The sequence below is a fragment of the Rhinoderma darwinii genome, chromosome 8 (genome assembly GCF_050947455.1).
Source record: "Rhinoderma darwinii isolate aRhiDar2 chromosome 8, aRhiDar2.hap1, whole genome shotgun sequence".
Taxonomy (NCBI): Eukaryota; Metazoa; Chordata; class Amphibia; order Anura; family Rhinodermatidae; genus Rhinoderma; species Rhinoderma darwinii.
Window position 1 is genome coordinate 54,341,626 of NC_134694.1, and position 24,704 is coordinate 54,366,329.

Sequence of the window (24,704 nt, forward strand, 5' to 3'; positions counted from 1 at the left end):
CCTCTTCCCATTGAAAAAACTAAAGTTGGATACAAAATGGCCGACTTCATAATGACCGCCATGGTCAACACCCAGCTTGAAAAGTTTCCCCCCTCCCATATACTAATGTGCCACAAACAGGAAGTTAATATCACCAACCATTCCCATTTTATTTAGGTGTATCCATATAAATGGCCCACCCTGTATGTATATATATATATATATATATATATATATACATATATATATCTACATACATACACACACATAGTCTGTTTCCACCTAGAGTTGTCTCTCCAACCAATCCTAGGCGCTGGAGTCATTTTGGCTTTTGGCGGCACAGAAGCACAAAATGGCCTACGAGGCCGCAATACAGACACAGTCCCAAAGTGCGTCTGCGTTGTTTCTCTTGAAAAGACAGCTTGAAACGGTCTACTTGTATAGGCTCCTCAGGTGGAACCACTAATGAGGGCAGCAGGGGTTGCTGGAATGTAGGAGCCAGCCTAGGAAGTCTTCTGGCCCGGTGAACCTCTTGAGACCGTTCCTGGATCCTCCCGTCAATCCAGATGGCTAGAAGAATGAGGTCATCTAGGGTAGAAGTCAGATCCCGAGCAGCAAGCTCGTCTTTGATATCAGAGGATAACCCCTGCCAGAAGGTAGCCACCAAGGCTTAGTTGTCCCAGGACAGCTCTGCCGCCAGGTTATGGAACTGAATGGCGTACTCGCCCACAGAGGTGTTTCCTTGAAGAAGGGTCAGCAGCGATGCAGCTGCTGAAGAGACTCGCCCAGGTTCCTCAAATACAGTGCGGATAGTCTGTAGAAAACACTGTAAGTGACGGACCTCTGGTCCCTGACGTTCCCAGATGGGGTTCGCCTGGGCCAGGGCCTTGCCAGTAAGAATAGAGACTATGAATGCGATCCTTGTGCCATCGGAAGGAAATGCTCTGGAATGTAGACTGAAGTGAATCTGACATTGGTTCAGAAATCCCCTGCAGGTCCTTGCGTCTCTGTCGTAGCGAGGACGTAGTTGCAGAGAGAATGGGGAATCGGTCTTGCCAGGAGGTGTAATAGGAGGAACAGCAGGAGCAAGAGGAGCAAGTGCCGTGGCTGCAGCTTGCATATCCAGCCAATGTGCAATTACGTTCACCGCCTGGAGGAGTTGGCCCTGTCGTGACCAGAGGTCTAGCATATCCGCCCACATGACTTGTGATGTCGTCATGGTCTTGGTCTGACCAGTGGAGTCCATGGCCTGAGCGTACTCTTACGATCTGTGGGTATGTGGACCCACTAGACGGCACCACCATAGCGGGGTAGCAGCTGGCCAAACAACAGTGTACCAAGTCAATATAAAGTCCGAGCACAAGGGTACCTGTAATAGTCAAGACAGTAGCAACGGCTTAGGCACAGAAGAGACCTTGGGGGCAGGTGATGCAAAACATGGCAGATGACACCAGACGTGGTGTAAGTCAGCAGGCGTACTAGATGGAACAACATGTCTCCAACACTAGAGATGGCACAGGAACACATACAGCACGGGATACAGGATACAGGTAGCAGGGCACGGGAACACAGGGAGCAGAACACGACTAAGGGATGTTTTGCAAGACTAACAGAGGAATACAAATAACACTCAGACAAGGAGTGAAAGGGCAGGGCTCCTTTAATAGTCCAGGGTGATCTGGGAGTAATTAGTTAATTCTTAACATGTGCACGCGCTGGCACTTTAAGGCCGGGAATGAGCTCCTGCGTGCACCATAGTGGTCACTGCAGGACAGGACGGCCGCATGTGCCGACATCTCCTGGGAGGAAGACGTCGGCAGGATGAGAGGTGTATGCGGTCTGTGACCGTGGCCATTACAACAGATCTGGGATGAGTGTGAGAGGATATTGATTCTTAACAGTGAGCTTATTTAATTCACGATAGTCGATACAGGGTCTTAAACCACCATCTTTCTTTTCAACAAAGAAAATACCTGCTCCCCCCAGAGAAGTAGACGGACAAATATGACCCTTATGAAGACTGTCTTTAATATAATCCTTCGTGGCCTGTCTATCCGGAGCAAAAATATTATACAACCGCCCCTTGAAAGCTTAGCGTTAGGGAGAAGAATGATAGGACAGTCTTACGGCCTATGAGGAGGGAGAGATTCACAACAGACTTCAGAAAATACATCCTTAAAATCTTGAACAAACTCAACCAATAATGGTGCATTGCAAGAGACAAAGACATGCAAGAATCATAACATTAAGAATTCCACTTAATCAAATCTGCTTTCACCCAATCAATAACTGGATTTTGTGTCTGTAACCATGGGATACGCAATATAATTTCGGAGGGCAAATTTTCTAAAATAAAGAAAGAGATTTGTTCAATATGCAAAGTAGCCACTTTCAATGTAACAGGCAGAGTAGAGAACTTGACTGACCTCTGAGCGAGAGGAGTATTATCGATAGCAGAATCTTTGACTGGGGTACAAAAGCTTGTCCAGAAACAAAAATATTATCAAAACCCAAATCAACAGGCAAAATAACTTTTTTAGAAAATTTGGGAAATAGCTGACTGCCCAGACGGCATTCCTGGGGACCATATAGGCTCTGAAGTTTTCCAGAGCTGTACATTCTGAGCGTTTGAAACAATTCTTGAGTGTATGACCAGCATCCACACAATAGAAACACAGCCCCTTGCATCTTTGAAAAATTCTCCGTTCTTGAGAAGACGTAGTGGATCTCAACTGCATGGGCACTTGTGCATCAGAAGAAGGGCTCTCAGTGCAGGGAACAGGAGCGGCCATAATTGATTTTTCATTTTTGCGCTTCCGTAGTCGTCGGTCCAAACGTACTACAAGGTTCATGGTATCCTCTAGAGACAGGGGTGGAGGATAGTTTATTAAGATATCTTTCAATTTTTCTGAAGGACCTCGGCGGATTTGACAACGGAGTGCAGGATCATTCCCTTGACAGGATGTAGACTATAATCTGAACAATAATCCTGGATAGGACGCAGTCCCTGCTGAAGAGATAGCATCTGCAGTAACATCTGGTTCTCCATAAATAAAACCCAGGGCCAAAAATAAGTTTTCCACAGAAACAAGTTCAGGGACAACAGGTCCCAATGAAAAGGCCCAGGTTTGAGGATCCCCCTGCAATAGTGTTATAACAATACCCACTCACTGTTGCTCAGTTCCAGAGGAGATAGGTCTTAGTTGAACATATAATTTACAACTGTCCCGAACATTGGCAAAAGACTTACGATTACCAGAGAAACGATCAGGTAAGTCCACTCTGGATTCCACAGGAGATGCAGCGGAAGCAACTGCTCGGGCCTACGCAGTTTCATGCTGTTGAATCCTTACAGCCAGACCTTGTACCAGTTGAGTTAGATCTTGCATCTGATCCACCAGGGCTTTCATAGGTTCCATCGTGGAAAAAATAAAATAGATGGGCTTGTAATTATGTTATGGAAATGCAAGTTTAAACGATTTTCCAAAGACTACTGGAGTCTGCCAGGAGAGTGTGTACACATAAAACCGCAACCTCAAATTCATAATCACTCTGATCGACAGAGTCTAAGGCTACTCTAAGGAGTTCGCCAGAGCGGACTGCAAGGTGGGATGGTCTTTGCTGCTTAGAACCCATGTTGTCTTAGCAGAGTTCTGTGTTGGATTAGAGATGCAATGTAAGCAAACTTGAGCTGGAAACCAGACAGACAGAGGGTTAACTGCAAGTCAAAAACTAGAGCTAGGGGAAAACAGGCAAAGCAAAGGTCAGAACCAGCCAGGAGCAGATAGCCAGAATCGGTAAGTAGAGGGTAAATGAGAGACAAGCCAAGGTCAGTATTCACGAGGTCCAGAAGTCAGAAGTGCAGGAAATGTCAGGAGCTTGATCAGAACACCAGAAGATAGGAGAATCACAAGCAAGGGAGAGGTGGAAGAAAGTGGGATTAAATACTAATCTACACCTGACAGGCAGAAGGACAGACAAAATAGATAGGCTCAAGGAAAAACAGACACGCCCAGAAGCCAGAACCGTAGTTATGGTAATCTTAAGGGAACAGGCGTTTCCTAAGAATTATACTGTGAGGGGGGCCACTATGGAAGCATTTTACTGTGTAGAGGGCACTAAAGGGGGGATTAATCTATGTGAGGGCCACTATGGAAACATTATACTGTGCGACGAGGCACTATATGGGGCATTATTATGCTTGGGGGGCACTATAGTGTAGCTCACTATGCAACGCTGTTTCTGTAACAACTATTCACTTGTATGGAAGTTTACAGAAACAGAGTAGCACAGCTACATAAACATAAACCTGACCCTGCTGGATGCGCCTCTGCAGTTGTAAGAATGCCTTGTGGGGCCCACTCAGATGTGTTTTGCCCCCCTGTGTTAAACCCCTGGCTATGCCTCTGCTCACTCTAGTGCTGGATTCCTAACAACAGTGCTTAGTAATGCTATATAATGTCCTCTATGCTGCTGCTGCTTCTATATATGTGATAGATAGAGATAGGGGAGCAGTATGTGCTCTTTTATGTGTGCAGTGTACAAGAGAAATAATAGCAGTAAGGCTCCACCTACTAACTCAGAGAAAATTAAGAATTAGAGATAGAGCTAGCAGAGGGGAAAAACCTCTGAAAAATGCAGAATACAACTCATATAATTCCCAGAAATAGTGTACACACTATGACAGCTTATTCTGAAAGGTCACCTGAAATTTTATGAACACTTTAACCCCATCCCGACATCCGCCGTATATATACGGCGCTGCCGTGAAGGTGTTCCCGCAAAGCGCCGTATAGGTACTGCGCAGTGATAGTGCGGGCTCAGAAGCAGAGCCGGCACCATCACCGCGGGGTGACAGCTGTATTATACAGCTGGCACCCTCCTGTAACTGCCAGGACCGGAGCTATTCTCCGATCCGGCAGATTAACCCCTCAGATGCTGCGCTCAATATTGCGCAGCATCTGATAGGTTTTCACCCGACCGGCAACCCAGTGACGCAATGGCTGGGTTGCTGTGGCAATCGGACGCCAGAAAATGGCGTCCGAGTCTGCCTTGTACGGGAGCCGATGAGGACCCGCCTGCGGCGAGTCCTCATAGGCTTGCTGTCAGTGAATAACTGACAGCGCTAATACACTGCACTACGTATGTAGTGCAGTGTATTAGAGTAGCGATCGGGGCATCAGGCCCTCATGTCCCCTAGTGGGACAAGTCAAAAAAGTTAAAAAAAGATAATAAAAATGTGGTAAAACAATAAACACACACACATTTCAAATAAAAATAAAGCTAAACTGACTTTTTTCCCATAGTAAGTCTTTTATGATAGGAAAAACCGTAAAAATTAAAAAAACTATACATAATTGGTATCGCCGCGTCCGTAACGACCCAAACTACAAAATTATTATGTAAATTATCCCGCACGGTGAACGCCGTAAAATAAACATGAAAAACAACGCCAGAATCTTTGTTTTTAGGTCACATCTCCTTCCAAAAAATGCTATAAAAAGTGATCAAATAGTCACATTTACTCCAAAATAGTACTAATAAAAACGACAATCCGTCCCGCAAAAAATAATCCCTGACACCGCTTTGTGCACGCAAAAATAAAAAAGTTATGGGTCTTAGAATATGGCGACACAGAAAACAAATGATTTTATAAAAAAAGGGATTTTATTGTGCAAAAGCCGCAATACATAAAAAAAACTATACATAATTGGTATCGCCGCATACGTAACGACCCAAACTACAAAACAATTATGTAATTTATCCCGCACGGTGAAAGCCGGTAAAAAAAACCATGAAAAACAGCGCCAGAATCTTTGTTTTTAGGTCACATCTCCTTCCAAAAAATGCTATAAAAAGTGATCAAAAAGTCACATTTACTCCAAAATAGTACTAATAAAAACGACAATCCATCCCGCAAAAAATAATCCCTGACACTGCTTTGTGCACGCAAAAATAATAAAGTTATGGGTCATAGAATATGGCGACACAGAAAACAAATGATTTTATAATAAAAGTGATTTTATTGTGCAAAAGCTGCAATACATAAAAAAAAATATAAAAATTTGGTATCGCCGTAATCGTATCGACCCGCAGAATAAAGCTAACATGTAATTTAGGGCGCACTGTGGATGCCGAAAAAAAAAACAATAAAAAACTATTCCAGAATTGCTTGTTTTTGGTAATTTCCTTTACCAAAAAATGAAATAAAAAGTGATCAAAAAGTCGTATGTGTTCTAAAATGGTACCAATAAAATCTACAGCCCGTCTCGCAAAAAACAAGCCCACACACCGCTCAATCAACTGAAAAACAAAAAAGTTATGGCACTTGTAATGCGGTGATGAAAAACATCTCAATGCGCAGGCCGGAGGGGAATATTCCTTCAGTTTCAGGGCCCTAGTATTTAGGAACTAGGAAAGGGAAGGGACATCCGCTGGAAGCGAGGGCGCCCGTATTATACCAGCGCAAAACTTTCCCAGTAATATTTCCCAAACTACGAAGGAGAAAAAGTCCCCAAAAGGTGCAGAGCGTTACAAAACGGGGATAAGAAAGAAAACCGTTTATCAGTGTGACACCGGCCTGCGCATAACGGATTGCTTCACATCGTAACACACATCTATGGATAATTGTATTATGTACCCCATTATTATACCCTCTTATTATGCCCTGATGTTCTCCGCACAGATTACATATGCCACCACATTATAAACTGAAATACCAGCAATACCTCAAACAGAACTACTACCAAGCAAAATCCATGCTCAAAATGGCGGTCTTTCCCTTCTTAGCCCTACAGTGTGCCCAAACAGCAATTTATGTCCACAAGTAAGGCATTACCATACCCGGGAGAACCCGCTTAACAATTTATGGGGTAAGATTCTCTAGGGGCACAACATATTGTGCGGTGAATGGGCAGATCAGTGGAGAAATTGCAATTTTCACTTTGCACCATCCACTGCGTATTAATTTCTGCAAAACACCTGTGGAGTCTAAATTCTCACTGCCTTTAGGGGTATCGTTTCTAAAACGGGGTCACTTTTGTTTGGTACATCAGGGGTTTTGCAAATGCAACATGGCGTCCGCAAACCATTCCAGCAAAATCTACGCTCCAAAAGATAAATACCGCTCCTTTTCTTCTGAATGCTCCCATATACGTAAACAGCTGATTATAACCACATATGGGGTGTTACCGTACTCGGGAGAAATTACTTTACAAATGTTGTGGTGCTAAAACTGCAGAACCAGGGCAATAAATATTGAGTTGTATTTCTCTGGTAAAACCTTCTGTGGTACAAAAAAAATGGATTCAAAATGAATTTCTGGAAAAAAATAATGAACTTTGTAAATTTCACCTCTACTTTGCCTTAATTCCTGCACAATGTCTAAAGGGTTAAGAAACTTTCTAAATGCTGTTTTGAATACTTTGAGGGGTGCAGTTTTTAAAATGGGGTGACTTATTGGGGGATTTTAATATCTAAGGACCTCAAAGCCACTTCACAACTGAACTGGCCCCTGTAAAAATAGCATTTTGAAATTTTCTTGAAAATGTGAGAAATTGCTGCTAATGTTCTAAGCCTTGTAACGTCCTAGAAAAATAAAATGATGTTCAAAAAACGATGCCAATCTAAAGTAGACATATGGGTATGTTAGTTAGCAACATTTTTGTGTGGTATAACTGCCTGTCTTACAAGCAGATACATTTAAATTGAGAAAAATGCTAATTTTTGCAATTTTTCGCTAAATTTTGGTGTTTTTCACAATTAAATACTGAATGTATCGGGCAAATTTTGCCAGTAACATAAAGTCCAATGTGTCACGAGAAAACAATCTCAGAATCGCTTGGATAGGTAAAAGCATTCCGGAGTTTTTACCACATAAAGTGAAACATGTCAGATTTGAAAAATGAGGCTCTGTCAGGAAGGTCAAAAGTGGCCAAAGAGGGAAGGGGTTAAGTAAGTGATTCATGAAGACCATTGATAATAATAAGCAACAATTTTGAAAGACAAATCATTTTCAAAATTATTTTTTTCAGAATAAGTTAGGTGTTCTTTAACTTCAAACTATATTTGAAACACCTTATATAGTATGTAAAGGTATTGTGTTGTATGTATTTATAAATTATGTGCTATTTTCAAATCTCTGAGATATAAATTAAAATGGCCATACAGATTAGATAAATGTTAGCAGAACCAGTCGACAATAATCCAATAATCCCATGCCTGTTTATAGGGAAATTGCCAGGAGATAGCCATTTTAGGACTGAATAATTTATAGTGAGCAGCGGTCGACCATGCGTGCTGCATAGGTGATAAATGTATTTGATGATAAAACCATTTAAATCCAATTCTCATGCATAGCTGTAATAAAAAATGCTGCTGAACTCATCATTGGCTGAGCTTATATTGACCAGTACCAACCTGCTGGTTCAGTCTCTTATGCTCTGCTGAATGTTAAGCTGAGAGACATAGTGCCACATACACACCTTCACCAAATCTGATGTGGGTGCAACTGTACGGTGTTAATCTATTTCCACTCACTCAATCATGTCAGCAGTCAAAGTGTTAAATACACAAACAAAGGCTTCGGATTCTATAGAGCATACAAGGACTAAAGTTATTAAAGTTTTAAGCTTTAAAGTTTACCCCATCAACACTTTTCTTTTTCAAATTTCAATAGTGCATATGTAAAAAAGTTAAGTTTGTAATTTGTTTAATTATCGTTAATTGCACCATATTGCAGATAATCTTGCGTGGTCCTCTCTGTTTCATACCTCTTCCACCTCATCTAACTGTAAGGACGCCGTTTCTTTCTCATAGGATACCATATGCTTCGCTAATAAACGCTGCATACTGTCGCCTAGTATTAGCAGGGGCAGAGATGGGGCTCCGTAACGCAACAGTAAGGCACACATCCTGATCAAGAGATGCGCCCCCTCAACGCCGTTTTCCCAAGGTTTTTTTCTGTATTTTATGGGAGGTTTCAAAGGACAAGCAGGTAATCAGATTCCAGTGTAAAGCCCCACCATAGTAGTAAAATTCATTAAAACCTTCCCGACATCTGCTCTGCAACATACTTACTATCAATAGTGCCGATTGTATACGCTGCCTGCCTCTATTAACAACAGAGCCCAATATATGTATAGAAATATATATCAAGAGGAAAAATTTTATTCAGGTAAAAATATCAGTTCCTGTCCAATATCTTGAAATGGGATTGAAGATATTGGACAGTAAATTATCTTTTCACTTGGACAACATTTTTCCTCTTTATATATGAGGATGCTGAGTTTCTCAAATTGGAAGTGACTGATTTATATGTACATACAATAAGTGTGGTAGTAATGTAGGATTTTTATCCATATAGAACATAATGCGTTGAGTAGAATATATCAATTGTTTGCACTGAACCTTCACAGTGCTTCATAGGCAGTCAGCTGTGTGTGAACTGTCAGTACATCACTGGTATTTATAGCCCTAGAACAGATAGTGTATCCACACTCCCTATGTCTCTGTACATTTACACAGGCTACTTAACCTTTTATCTCTCAGCACTGCACAGTGTGGGAGATAGAGTACACACTCCCTGCTACATTGTGTTACAGACTATGTTAGGCCCCATGCACACGACCATAAAAAATCTCCGTAACTGCGGATCGTAATACGGTCCGCAATTACGGACCCATTCAGTTCTATTAGCCACGGACACCTTTCTGTATCGCTACGGATAGGTGTCCGTGCCGTAGAACTGTCCCGGGAATTATGGAGCATGTTCTATTTTTCGTATTTTACGGGCCGTGCTCCCATACTTTGTCCGTGTGCATGCCTTAAAGGGATTGTCCGAGATACCATCATATTTTCAAAAACCCCTTTAATGCATGTAATTTATAAATGTAAATACATTTGTAATATACTTACATTTTCCAAAGTTGCCCCGTTTCCAGATCCTGCCGTGGGGAATTTGACCGGTGACGTCACTCTCTGCACTGTCTCTGCCGCTTTGTTGATCTTGAATTCTTCGCCGGGTATACGACACGTCACTTGTGACGTGGTGTATATTGGCTTGTTCTGTTGTAACGCGCATGCTCCTGCTGTTATCTCGAGATAACCCTTTCACGACCAATGACGAAAATGAACGTCATGGTCGGCTGCTAGTTCCCGCACCATGACGTTAATTTACGTCAGTATTTCAAACTGTCACTCTGTGTAGACACAGAGAGACAGGCCCGCGCTGACAGCTGTCCTAGACAGCTGTCACATCAGTCTCGCCGGACAGCGGATCATCGCCGCTGCTTTCGGCAATTAACCCCTTAAGTGCGGCGACGGATTGACGTCGCTGCATTTAAGTGGTTTGAAGCACATCAGCAGCCCCCACGAAGTGATCGTGGGGGCTACCGATGCTTGTCGTGGCAATCGGAGGTCAGACAATGACCTCCGGGTTGCCATGTACGGAAGCCTCGGAGGAACAGCCTCTGTCCGGTCCTCCTCGGCTTCCTGTCAGTGTGACTGTCACGTCACAATGACAGTTAGGGCAAAGCCCCACGTGGCGGAATTGCTCTTGAATTCCGCTGGGAACACTCCGCAGCGTTAATCCGCAGCGGAGCCGTTTCTCCATTGCTTTCCACTTCTTTTTAGTATGCTTCGTTTAGACGAGGCTGAAAATTCCGCTGCGGAGCATAGGCTGCGGTGCGGAATGTGGTGTCCGCAGCATACAATGGATGTTGCGGACCAGTGGCGGACTGGTTGCGGACTCATTGCAGAAGTTCTCCATTGACTTCAATGGAGATTCTAAATTCCGCAATGAAGTCTGCAGATGTCATGCAAATATTATGTGTGCTGCGGATGCGTCTTGATTTTTGGCATGACATTTCTTCATTCTGGCTGGACCTATGTATTTCTAGGTCTACAGCCAGACTGAGGAAGTCAATGGGGCTCCCGTAATTACGGGAGCGTTGCTAGGAGACGTCAGTAAATAGTCACTGTCCAGGGTGCTGAAAGAGTTAAGCGATCGGCAGTAACTGTTTCTGCACCCTGGACAGTGACTAGCGATCCCAATATACAGCAACCTGTAAAAAAAAATAGAAGTTCATACTTACCGAGAACTCCCTGCTTCTGTCTCCAGTCCGGCTTTCCAGGATGACGTTTCAGTCTAAGTGACGGCTGCAGCCAATCACAGGCTGCAGCGGTCACATGGACTGCCGCGTCATCCAGGGAGGTCGGGCTGGATGCCGAAAGAGGGACGCGTCACCAAGACAACGGCCGGTAAGTATGAAATTCGTTTACTTTCACTAGGGAAAGTGCTGTCCCTTCTCTCTATCCTGCACTGATAGAGAGAAGGGAAGCACTTTTACCGCAGTACGCAGCAGCTAGTCCGCATCAATTTACTGCACATTTTGGGCAGATTCTGTGCGGCATTGATGCGGACAGCTGCGGAGGAAAACCGCCACGTGGGGCCATGCCCTTAGAGTACACTACACTACGTGTGTAGTGTAATGTACTCTAGCAGCGATCAAAGCTGCAAGTCTAAATGTCCCCTAGTGGGACAAGTAAAAATAAGTAATAAAAGGTTTTAAAAAAAAAAAAAGTGTAAAAATGAGTTTATAAGTTCTAGAAACACAAAATGCTTTTTTTTCCTATAATAAGAGTTTTATTATAGAAAAAAAAATGAACACGTTAAAAAAGTACACATATTTGGTATCACCGCGTTCGTAACGACCCCAACTATAAAACAGTAATATTATTTTTCAAGCACGATGAACACCCCAAAAACAATCAATAAAAAACTATGACAGAATCACAATTTTTTTGGTCACCACCGCTCCCTAAATAAAGAATAAAAAGTGATCAAAAAGTTGCATGTACCTAAAAATAGTACCAATAAAAACTTCAATCCGTCTCGCAAAAAACAAGCCCTTACACAGCTTTTTTGACTAAAAAATAAAAAAATAATTATGGCTCTCAGAATATTGTGACAGAAAATTATTCTTTTTATAAATAAGTGATTTTATTGTGCAAACACTAAAAAAAAGGACCAAACCTATATACATATGGTATCGCCGTAATCGTACCAACTCGCAGAATAAAGTAAAAATGTCATTTATAGCGTACGGTGAACGCCGCAAAAAGAAAACCTAAAAAACTGTGTCAGAATTCCTGTTTTTTGGTCAGGATTGCAAAAAAATTGAATAAAAAGTGATCAAAAAAAATCGCATGTACCCCAAAATGGTACCAATGAAACTACAAATTGTCCCGCAACAAATAAGCCCCCACACGGCTCCGGTGGTGAAAAAATAAAAAAGTCCTGGCTCTCAGAATATGGCGATGCAAAATGTGCAGAGTGTTCCAAAATCGGTTAAGATCGGGTACCATTTATCAGTGCGACATCGGCCACACATCTATGACTTATTATTTATTTACCGCATTATTATACCCTCTTATTATGCCCTGATTTTATCCGCACAGATTACATATGCCCCCACATTATAAACTGAAATATCAGCGAAACCCGAAACAAAACTACCAAGCAAAATCTGCGCTCCAAAAGCAAAATGGCGTCCCTCCCTTCTGAGCCCTGCAGCGTGCCCAAGCAGCAGTTTGCGCCCACACATATGGTATCGCCATACCCGAGAGAACCCGCTTAACGTTTTATGAGGTATTTGTCTTCAGTGGCACAAACTGGGCACAACATATTATGCACTAAAATGGCATATCAGTGGAAAATTGCAATTTTCACTTTAAACTATCCGCTGTGCACTAACCCCTTTGCGCACTATGACTTAATTGCCCGTCATGGTTCGGGGGTTGATGTATGGAGCTGGCTCACGTGCTGAGCCCGCTCCATGCGCTGCGGGTGTCGGCTGTATATTACAGCTGACACCCGGGACTAACGGACAGGAACAGCGATCGCTCTGTTACAGAAGCCTGTAAGAATAACAATATACTGCAATACATTAGTATTGCAGTGTATTGTACCAGCGATCCAATGATCGCTGGATCAAGTCCCCTAAGGGGATTGATTAATAAAATGTGTAGAAGAATTATAGTTATTAGTAGTGAGAATTTTTTTATTTCTTTTAAAGTTACAAAAAAAAAAACAACTTTTCCCATTTTTCTTCTAAAGTAATGTAAAAAAAATGAACAAAATTGGTATCGCTACGTCTGTAAAAGTCAGAACTATTACAATATACCATTATTCAATTTGCACAGTGAACACCTTAAAAAAATTTAATAATTGAAACCGCCAAAATCGCTGTGATTTTTTTTTTTTGTCACCTTAGCTCTAAAAAAAAATTTTAGAAAACTTTTTAATCACTTTTTATGTACCAAAATATGGTACCAATAAAAACTGCAGCTCCTCCTGCAAGAAATAAGCCCTCACACCACTCTATTGATGGAAAATAAAAAAGTTATGGCTCTTGGAAAGCGGGGAGTTAAAATCTAAAATAAGAAAGCAAAAAATGTATCAGTCCTGAAAGGGTTAATTCATTTCTAATGAAAAAACGTATGACCACAAGTAGCGTATTTCCATATTCGGGAGAAATTGCTTTATAAAAAAATGTTTTGTTTTTTTTTCCTCCTTTATCCCTTGTGAAAATGAGAAAATGCAAAATTTTAGTGAAAAAATTTTTTATATTAATTTCCGCGCTCTAATTCTAATAAACTCTGCAAAAGACCCGTGGGGTCTAAATGCTCACTATACCCCTAGAAAAATTCCTTGAAGGTTTTTCCAAAATGGGGTCACTTTTGGTGGGTTTCCACTGTTTTGGTCCCTCCAGTGCATTGCAAATGCGACATGGCACCAAAAACCATTCCAGCAAAATCAGAAATCCAAATGGCGCTCCTTCCCTTCTGAGCCCTGCTGTGGGTCCAAACAGCAGTTTATTACCACATATGGGGTATTGTCGTAATCGGGAGACATTGCATTACAAATGTTGCGGTGCATTTTCTTCGTTATTCTTTGTAAATATTAAAAATTTCTATGTTGTTTCAGAAAAAAAGTGCATTTTAATTTTTACAGACTAATTCCAATATATTTAGCGAAAAACCTGTGGGGTCAAAATGCTAACTATACCCCTAGATAAATACCTTAAGGGGTGTAGTTTTCGAAATGGGGTTGTTTATGGGGAGTTTCTATTGTTCTGGCAGCTCAAAGCTTCTCCAGATGTACAGTGGGACCTAAAACATTTTCAAGCAAAAAAAAAGCCTCCGGTTGCTCCCTTGCATTTGGGCCCTGCCGTGTGTCCAAACAACGCATTAGGGCCACAATGTGGGTATTTTTGAAAACAGGAGAAAGAGGGTGATAGATTTTGGGGTGTGTTTCTTCATTCTCATGTTCGCTTTACAAAGAAATCGGTCTTCAAACTGATACGTTTATAAAAAAAGTGAAATAATTTTTTTTTCACCTGTTATGCATTAAATTTAGCAAAAAACTGTGGTGTCAAAATACTTACTATACCCCTAAATAAATACCTTATGGGGGTCTAGTTTTCTAAATGGGGAGTTTCTATCGTTCTGGTAGCTCAAAGCCTCTCCAAATATACAGTGGGGCCTAAAACATTTTCAAGCAAAATATGAGACCTGAAAGCCTCCGGTTGCTCCCTTCCATTTGGGCCTTGCCGTGTGTCCAGGCAGCGCATTGGGGCCACAATGTGGGTATTTTTGAAAACAGGAGAAACAGGGTGATAGATTTTGTGGTGTGTTTCTTCATTTTCATGGTCGCTTTACAAAGAAATCGGTCTTCAAACTGATACTTTTATGAAAAAAAGTGAAATTTTTTTTTCCACCTGCTATGTATTAAATTTAGCAAAAAACTGTGGTGTCAAAATACTTACTATACCCCTATATAAATACTTTAAGGGGTCTAGTTTTCTAAATAGGGTCATTTGTGGAGGTTTCCATCACTCTGAGACCTATGAGCCTCAGAAAACCTGGCTTGGTCCAGAAAAACAAAATGTACTTCAAAATTTATAAAATTATTATTCCATTTGTAAGTCCTCTAAATCGCTGAAAATTTAAAAAGTGCTGCCAAAATAGAGTAAAGAGATGGAAATATATATTTAATTAAAAAAATTGTACAGTATGTGTGTACATATGTGACATATTGCAGTTAAAAATAGGGAAAAATGGTAATTTTTACAAAATTTCTTCCATTTTTCTATTTTTTTATTAATTTCCGCAAATTATATCAGTCTACTTTTACCACTAAAATAAAGTACAACATGTGACGAAAAAATAATGTCAGAATTCAAAACTTTCACAGAGTTATTCTCTGATAAAGTCAGACATACCAGATTTGACAAATCTGGCCTGGTCATTAAGGGGTTAAAGGGTTTTTTGAAAATATGATGGTATCTTGGACAACCCCTTTAACTGCTCTGTACAGCAGTATTTTTGATATAGCACGTCAGTTTCCTATCTATACTAATTAGCTCCCTATCTATACTTGTAGCGACCTTCTGACGACTTACATTAACCTATGCTGTGCCATTAAATTTTGGTTCAGCTACCTCTGCCTCCTTTTACTAAGCTTTTACTAAGCACAAAGCATAGGCATGGTTTCAAATAACATAGACTTGACATCAATCACAATTTTCAATTGAGTGCCATTATTTAATTGAGACTATTAATAAAAATTATATTTTATTTTCCACTTTTGCTTCAGTGATAGCATATAGAACATAAGTATAACATAAGCACAACTGGAAAAAAGAATTGGCGCTATTTTCTTCATCGTGCCCAATAAATGTCCTGCCCTCAGTTATCCTTTTATTTTACTATACATTTGTTATTGTCCCTAAAATACTCACCAATTGGCTTTATCGATGTCCTACTTTCTGATAATGTCTATCCTCAGCGATGCTAAGTAACAGAGCGGCTGCGGGCTCGAATCCTGATTGACTAAGTGGCAGAACATCATCAACAGGAGTAGGTAGTAAAGGAATTGTACATCAGACATCAGAGTTCTATAGGCGAAAGCTTCCGCTTACTTCTATGTTGGAGCAAGCAAATTCTTGCATTTAACAGTCAGGACAAAAAAACACTATATTTCCGTCAAAATTGATTTGTTTGGCACAAATAAGGTATCGTTGGAATCAACTTGAGGTGGAATCATTTCTTTTTTGGTGGTGGAAGCTGGAGATATGCTTTAATATAAAATGTACAAAATGTATAAAATGTACAAAAATCCAAAGAGTGACAAGATAAGTTGACATAACATAAACATACAAAGCAGTTACAAATTAAATGAGATGTTGTGCCCGCAGTCGCTGACCACAGGGCACTCTCATCTTGCCGGCGTCTTCCTCCCTCGAAACGCCAGCACACGCGTCTGCAGCTCCCCACTGATTCCTGTAGGGTTCCCGGCCTTAAAAGGCCAGCGCACCAGTGTAATTTTCCCTAACCAATCCCTATGTACCCTGGACTTTAAAAAGTACTATGCCTTTTTCCTCCTTTCCTGAGTGTTGTGTCTACCCATGTTCATTTAGTAAACAGTCCCTTATCCAGTAATTGGGTTTGTTCCAGTGCGAAGTTTAGTGTCAGAGTCGAGTTCACTATCTGTGCCAGGTGTCATCTGTGCCAAGTGTCATCTGTGCAAAGTGTCATCTGTGCCAAGTGTCATCTGTGCCAAGTGTCATCTGTGCCAAGTGTCCTCTGTGCCAAGTGTCATCTGTGCCAAGTGTCATCTGTGCCAAGTGTCATCTGTGCCAAGTGTCTGTCACGCCAAGTGTCTGCCAAATCTCCTATCCAGGTACTCTTGTCCTATAGACTATGATTGATTATTATTTGGCCAACTGCTACTATGGCGGAGCGGCCTAGTGGGTCCACATACCCCATAGCCATGACAAGGCAGAAGTAACAGAAAGACCTAACACAATCCTTAGAGTTTTTTTGTGCTTCCTTGAGGATAGGAATGAACAGGGGATGTATGTACACCTCAGTCTTGGATCTGACCCCCACAATATGAATTATTTTCTATTGTCCAAGTCATATTTTGTTATCCTTGGTCCTTGGCTCAAGTTCCTAGAGCTGCCCTCCAGTCATTAGGGTAAATTAGGTGTTTGTAAATAGACAGTGGGGTGATAAGGAGGAAGATCCATGAAAGTTAAATAAGTAATTATCCCTTCCTTTACACATACTAGGACTTCAATTGTGGCAAGCGTGTTGGGCATTGACAAACTTCTAAGATGTTATCAGGGACATACTGTACAGATTTGGGATAACCCTGAATTCAAACACTTACACTTCATGCCCGACAGTGGTTTTTGGAGTCAACATAAAGTTACTGTCTTGATATATTTATTTATAGAGCAAGTTTTCCACTCCTTTTAGCAATGTCAGGATAAATATGAACTACCGCGTGCACATTTTTATCGTTATCTCCAATTGAGGCACGCTGTGGTCAGTCAGTTTCAACATATCCTTTAATAGGAGTACACAAAACTCAGCGACCTACTGGTCTTGATTCTGTGTTGTACATACACTTGCTTAATTATCTAATCTTATTGACTCAACTACCTGTAAAAGGGAAATGGCAAGGCTTTATTCCCTCTTTAACTGACAAATTGTGGTATGATATTCCATAATCCCCTATGCTGGTGTCTCCAGGAGCTAATAACAATCTAATTCAGTTGTATATTTTAAACCAGAGCTACCTGACCTTAGTCAGACAGCATAAGATGTGCAGGTTGCCACATGATTGCTTTTATCCATACATCCATGGGTGGAGTCGACTGGGATATTGACTGACGTTTTATAAACCCCTATTCCTCATTGAAGTGAAGTGTATTTATTTGGCCTTCTGGATAAATAATACTGGACACATGATGGAATTTTTTTTTATAAGAGACCCTTTTTCTGTGGATATAAGATAAGTTGCGCTGAAATGGATGGGAGACAGACCACCCTCTGTGTCTCAAAGGGAAGCCTTAGTTAATAATGTTGTAACATACGAAAATGTTGTGCTTAAAAAACAGGCTTGCCTCTAAAAGTTCTGAAAGTATGGGGGAAATGGTATACCTCAAATCTTACCCAGTTTCAAACTTCAAGCTAACTGTGACTTTATCCCAACACAATGTCAGGTATGTATAGTATGTGGTTTTTTTTTTAAGACTTGCAATTTGTTAAGACCTTAACATATATAAGTTGAAACGGAATGTAATATGACTTCATCTGTGTATTAAAATATATTTTTGTCACTAGCATGTGAGCAGTGTCTGTTTTGACTTCCTCATGTTTAACAAAAATTTATAATAGGTCATTGTCCTTTTATTCACCTCACTATGATTCCTTGGGCTGGGTTCCCACAGTGCAGATTTGCTGCTTATTTTACCTGCATTTTGTAAGCCAAAATTAGAATTGGATCCAGGAAAGCAGACCTACAAGCCTTTCTTTATATATTTCTTCTGTTTAGGCTCTGTTCCTGGTTTTGGCTGTGGGAACCCAGCCTTAAAGGGGTTATTCGGGGAACAAAAAATATATCAAAATATATTTAATGCATTTCTTATCTGTTCTTTATTCTACCCCTTCTGTTTAAGGAGTACATTTCTATGTTTTCTGCTTTGCAGTAATTTCCTGTTCATCAACTGCTGTGAGCCGAGCACGCGCTATTGAACAAAACATTCCCATACAAACTAGCAAGATAACTTGTGTGTCCGAAGCAATTCCACAATCTCCATAGCTCCTCCCCCTAGTGTTTTCTACTTCCCACCCTACCTCTCCACCTCCTATTCTGGCCTGTGACTAAGACCAGCTCCCGTGTGGCGGGTTATGTGTCATGTCGACACAGGAGTTTGGTAGGAGTTTTCAGCGTGCACAAGCCCGTGTTGACACACTGGTTGAAATGCATGAACAAGGGAACTTCCGGCTAGGGATTGGCGATTATGACCTAAATCAAAATCACGAATAATTGAACATGTAACCTCGATTACGAATAATGAACAATTATTTAGGACCCACCATTTTTTAATACCACGCCACCTATTTGCATGACACGCCATTGAATTAATAATTATTCCCTGAGCCTACTGTATACTACTGTATATAATATACCACCTGACACTGCCCCCACACAGTATATTGCACCACAGTCCTCCCCACCCAGTACAATGCTCCATAGCTGCCCCCACGCATTATAATTCCCCCATAGCTGCCCCACACAGTATAATGCCCCTATAACTGCCATCCACACATTTTAACGCCCCCATAACTGTCGTCCACACAGTATAATGCCCCATAAATGCCCTCCACACAGTATAATACCCCAATAACTGCCCCCCGCACAGTATAATACCCCCATAGCTGCCCTCCACAACAGTAAAATGCCCCCATAGCTGCTCTCCACACAGTACAAATTCCACAATAGCTACCCCAATGCTGTATAATGCCCACAGCTGCCCCCACACAGTATAATACCCCCTTTATTCTACCCCTTCTGTTTAAGGAGTACATTTCTATGTTTTCTGCTTTGCAGTAATTTCCTGTTCATCAACTGCTGTGAGCCGAGCACGCGCTATTGAACAAAACATTCCCATACAAACTAGCAAGATAACTTGTGTGTCCGAAGCAATTCCACAATCTCCATAGCTCCTCCCCCTAGTGTTTTCTACTTCCCACCCTACCTCTCCACCTCCTATTCTGGCCTGTGACTAAGACCAGCTCCCGTGTGGCGGGTTATGTGTCATGTCGACACAGGAGTTTGGTAGGAGTTTTCAGCGTGCACAAGCCCGTGTTGACACACTGGTTGAAATGCATGAACAAGGGAACTTCCGGCTAGGGATTGGCGATTATGACCTAAATCAAAATCACGAATAATTGAACATGTAACCTCGATTACGAATAATGAACAATTATTTAGGACCCACCATTTTTTAATACCACGCCACCTATTTGCATGACACGCCATTGAATTAATAATTATTCCCTGAGCCTACTGTATACTACTGTATATAATATACCACCTGACACTGCCCCCACACAGTATATTGCACCACAGTCCTCCCCACCCAGTACAATGCTCCATAGCTGCCCCCACGCATTATAATTCCCCCATAGCTGCCCCACACAGTATAATGCCCCTATAACTGCCATCCACACATTTTAACGCCCCCATAACTGTCGTCCACACAGTATAATGCCCCATAAATGCCCTCCACACAGTATAATACCCCAATAACTGCCCCCCGCACAGTATAATACCCCCATAGCTGCCCTCCACAACAGTAAAATGCCCCCATAGCTGCTCTCCACACAGTACAAATTCCACAATAGCTACCCCAATGCTGTATAATGCCCACAGCTGCCCCCACACAGTATAATACCCCCATAGCTGCCCCCACACAGTATAATACCCCAATAGCTGCCCCAACACAATGTATAATGCCCCTATACCTGCCACCACACAGCCCCAATAGTGCCTAATAAAATACATACTCACCCATTCCAAAGACTAGTGGAGGAGATCCTTCTGTTTGTCTGGTCTGTGTGGCTCAGCGCAGACGGCACAATGACATCACTGCCTCGCGCCTGTCTGTGCTAAGCCATGAGAGTACGGCAGTAGTGAATGGTAGAGCAGGGACCTTACAGCTCCATGCTCTACCCCTGGATGCAACTGTATTTGACAGGGATAAAGATGAAACTGGGAAAAAATAATTAAAGAAACCGAAAAAGTAAAAGTAACCTAAACCGTTACTTTTCGATTCATTGCGCAGCCCTACATTTGGCCGTGCGGCATGCGGCACAGAAATTATGGAAGTGGGCGAAATTTCAACAGCAGCTATGTTAGAAGATTATATATGTCTGGAGGTAGTGTACATGGGTACATCATTTTATTTCCCTGGACAGCCCCTTTAATCTGGGATGAGGAGATATCCCTTTGCCCATCTTTATGTGAAGGATTTGCCTGGCACAGCTTCTGTGTTGACGCCCGTGGTTAATCAGCCTGCATCTGTTCCTAGGTCTGCTAGAGTGACTCGATCTGCTACCACTCAGGCTGGTAGGCTGAGGAGTGGGAGAGCCTATGGCAGCCTGGCCAGACGGTTCTAGCTCCCGCCCTTGGTCCACTTACACCTTCATTTGCTGCTTGTCCTTTGCCTGTGATTCTCTTGTTTCCTGCCTCTGCTGTTCCTGCTGTTACCATTGACCTCTGCTTCATATTAACCATGGCTTAACTGACTATTCTCCTGCTCTGCATTTGTTACCACATACACTCCTGGTTTGACTCGGCTCGTCCACTACTCTGTTGCTCATGGTGTTGCCGTGGGCAACTGCCCCACATTCCTTTGCTTTTGTGTTCCCTTGTCTTGTTTGTCTGTCGTGCACATATTGAGCGTAGGGACCGTCGCCCAGTTGTACGCCGTCGCCTAGGACGGGCTGTGCAAGTAGGCAGGGACTGAGTGGCGGGAAGATTAGGGCTCACCTGTCTGTCTCCCTATCCTGACATTACATAATCACAGGCCCATATACCTTTTCTACCCTGGTCCCTGACTCACAATGGACCCCCTTGAGGTCCTGGCTCAGCAAATGCAGGGTCTCTCCCTACAGGTCCAAGACCTGGCTCAGAGGTGCAACCAGCGTGATGCTACCCAGGTAGTGCCCTCCACCCCACCTCTTGAACCCCACCTCAAGTTGCCTGACCGGTTCTCAGGGGACCGGTAGACTTTTTTCTCCTTTCGGGAAAGTTGTAGGCTCTATTTCCGTTTAAGGCCCCACTCCTCAGGTTCTGAGAGCCAGCGAGTGGGTATAATTATGTCCCGGCTCCAGGACGGCCCCCAGGAATATGCCTTCTCCTTGGCCCCTTACGCCCCTGAACTCTCTTCTGTTGACCTTTTTTTTTCGGCTCTCGGACTCATCTATGACGAGACTGACAAGACTGCCTTTGCCGAGAGTCAGCTGGTGACCTTACGTCAGGGTAAGAGAACCGTTGAGGAGTACTGTTCTGACTTTAGGAAGTGGTGTGTAGCTTCTCGGTGGAATTACCCTGTCTTGAGGTGCCAGTTTAGATTGGGTCTGTCGAACGCTCTGAAAGACCTGTTAGTTAGTTATCCCTCTTCTGACTCTCTAGATCAGGTTATGGCTTTAGCGGTACATCTTGACCGACGTCTCAGGGAACGACGACTTGAACGTTTTTGTGCATTCTCCTCTTGCTCCCCTATGATGGCCCCCGAGGCTCCGTTGCTTCGTTCTTCCACGGAAAACTCGGATGAACCAATGCAACTCGCGGCCTCCGTGTCTCCCCAACAACGTAGAGAGTTCCGCAGGAAGATTGGTCTCTGCTTCTACTGTGGGGATGGCAAGCATCAAGTGAACGACTGTCCTAGACGTAAGAATAAGCAGCTGGAAAACTTCTGCGCCTAAGTGACCATCAGGGAGGTCGCTTGGGCGCACAGGTATTTCCTGTATATATGAAACCTAATAAGATCTTGCTTCCCTTTCAGGTCTCTTTTTACGGTAGGTCTGCCACCGGCAGTGCCTTCGTGGATTCAGGGTCTTCTGCTAATATTATGTCTGTGGAATTTGCTATGTCTCTAGCCATGCCATTGATTGATTTGCCTAAACCTGTCCCGGTAGTGGGTATCGACTCCACCCCACTTGCTAATGGTTATTTTACGCAGCATACCCTTGTTTTTGAACTCATTGTTGGCTCCATGCATTCGAAGCAGTGTTCGGTGTTGGTGATGCAGGGATTATCATCCGATTTGGTTTTAGGCCTTCCTTGGTTGCAGATGCATAATCCCACGTTTAACTGGAATACCGGGGATCTTACTAAATGGGGTAATGAATGCATGACGTCCTATTTTTCTATTAATTTGGTTTCTCTCGCTGAGGAGGTGAACACTCTACCTGAGTTTATTCAGGATTTCGCTGATATTTTTTCTAAAAAAACTTCCGAAGAGTTACCTCCTCATAGAGAGTACGATTGCGCTATCGATTTGGTACCAGGAGCTAAGCTCCCTAAAGGTAGGATATTTAATCTCTTTTGTCCTGAACGTAAAGCCATGAGAGAATATATCCAGGAAAGGTTGCCAAGGGTTACATTCGTCCCTCTACTTCTCCGGTAGGTGCAGGCTTCTTCTTCGTAGGGAAGAAGGGTGGTGGTCTTAGGCCGTGCATCGATTACCGAAACTTGAATAAGGTCACTGTGAGGAACCATACCCCCTTCCTCTGATTTCTGATCTCTCCAATCAGGTTCAGGGGGCCCAGTGGTTCTCTAAGTTTGATCTTCGGGGGGCTTACAACCTTATCCGAATCAGAGAAGGGGATTAGTGGAAGACTGCATTTAACACGCCCGAAGGTCATTTCGAATACCTCGTCATGCCCTTTGGGTTGTGTAATGCTCCCGCGGTCTTCCAGAATTTCATAAATGAGATTTTAAGAGACTACCTGGGGGTATTTCTTGTAGTGTACCTTGATGATATACTTGTGTTTTCCAAGGACTGATCCTCCCACATTGAGCATGTCAGGAAGGTGCTCCAGGCCCTTCGAGAAAACAAACTCTTTGCTAAAACCGACAAATGTGTGTTTAGGGTGCAGGAGATACCATTTTTGGGTCAAATCGTCAGTCCTAACGAATTCCGCATGGACCCTGCTAAGGTTCAGGCTGCGACTGAATGGGTCCGACCTGCCTCCCTGAAGGCTTTACAGTGCTTCCTGGGGTTTGCTAATTATTGCTAACTTCTCAGTCATCGCTAAGCCTCTTATGGACCTTACTCACAAAGTTGCCGATCTCCTCCACTGGCCTCCGGAGGCGGTCCAGGCTTTTGAGGTCCTTAAGAGGTGCTTTATCTCTGTCCCAGTGCTGATTCAGCCTAACCAGATGGAGCCTTTCATCATGGAGGTTGACGCCTCCGAGGTGGGAGTGGGTGCTGTCTTGTCTCAGGGTACTAGGTCTCTCACCCATCTCCGTCCCTGTGCCTACTTCTCCAGGAAGTTCTCCTCCACTGAGAGTAACTATGACATTGGCAACCGCAAACTCTTAGCCATTAAATGGGCATTTGAAGAGTGGTGCCACTTCCTGGAGGGGGCTAGGCAGGGCCGCCATCAGGAATTTCAGGGCCCCCTACAGCTACATTTTCTGGGCCCCCCTACCGTGGCACCGCCTGTTAACTGTACTCCGTCCAGTACTATATCATGGTACCCAGGGCCGCCATCAGGGGGGGTATTAGGGGTACTGATGTGAGAGGCCCGGCCAAACCTAATTGAAAGGGGGGCCCGGCAAACTGCCGCGACTTGCCTTTGGTAGAAAAAAAACAGGCCCCTGCAATGGGGCCCGTGTTTTTCACCAAAAGAATGTCATGAGCTGCGGGCCCCCCTTTCAATTAGGTTTGGCCGGGCCTCTCACATCAGTACCCCTAATACCCCCCCTGATGGCGGCCCTGGGTAGCATGGGGGCCGTCAAACACCGCCGCCCGTGCGACCGATCACGCGCACCCGCAAACTCCCGCGCATGCGCACCGGCGACCGCCTGGAACCACGCACCGAATTTTGAGGCAGATTTTGACCTGCCCACACTATCTTGCCGCGTTTTTTGCCTGCAGCGATTGAGGACAGCAGACAGAAAACGCAGCGAAAAATGCATTTTCTGCCTCCCATTGATTTTGATGGCAGGTCAGAGGCGGAACCGCGGCAAGAAAGGACGTGCTGCTTTTTCTTTTTTCCGCGACTGGCTCCCATTGATTTCAGATTAAATCAATGGGAGGCGGTTTTGGAAGTTGTTTGGTGCTGATTCTGACGCA

At 43.1% G+C, this 24,704-nt stretch overlaps 1 protein-coding gene across 4 annotated transcripts in view; it reads right to left on the minus strand.

Annotated features, from left to right (window-relative positions):
• Positions 1-24,704, minus strand: part of LOC142659478 (relaxin receptor 1-like) — a 635,204-nt gene that overhangs the window by 555,108 nt on the left and 55,392 nt on the right. The window lies entirely within an intron of this gene.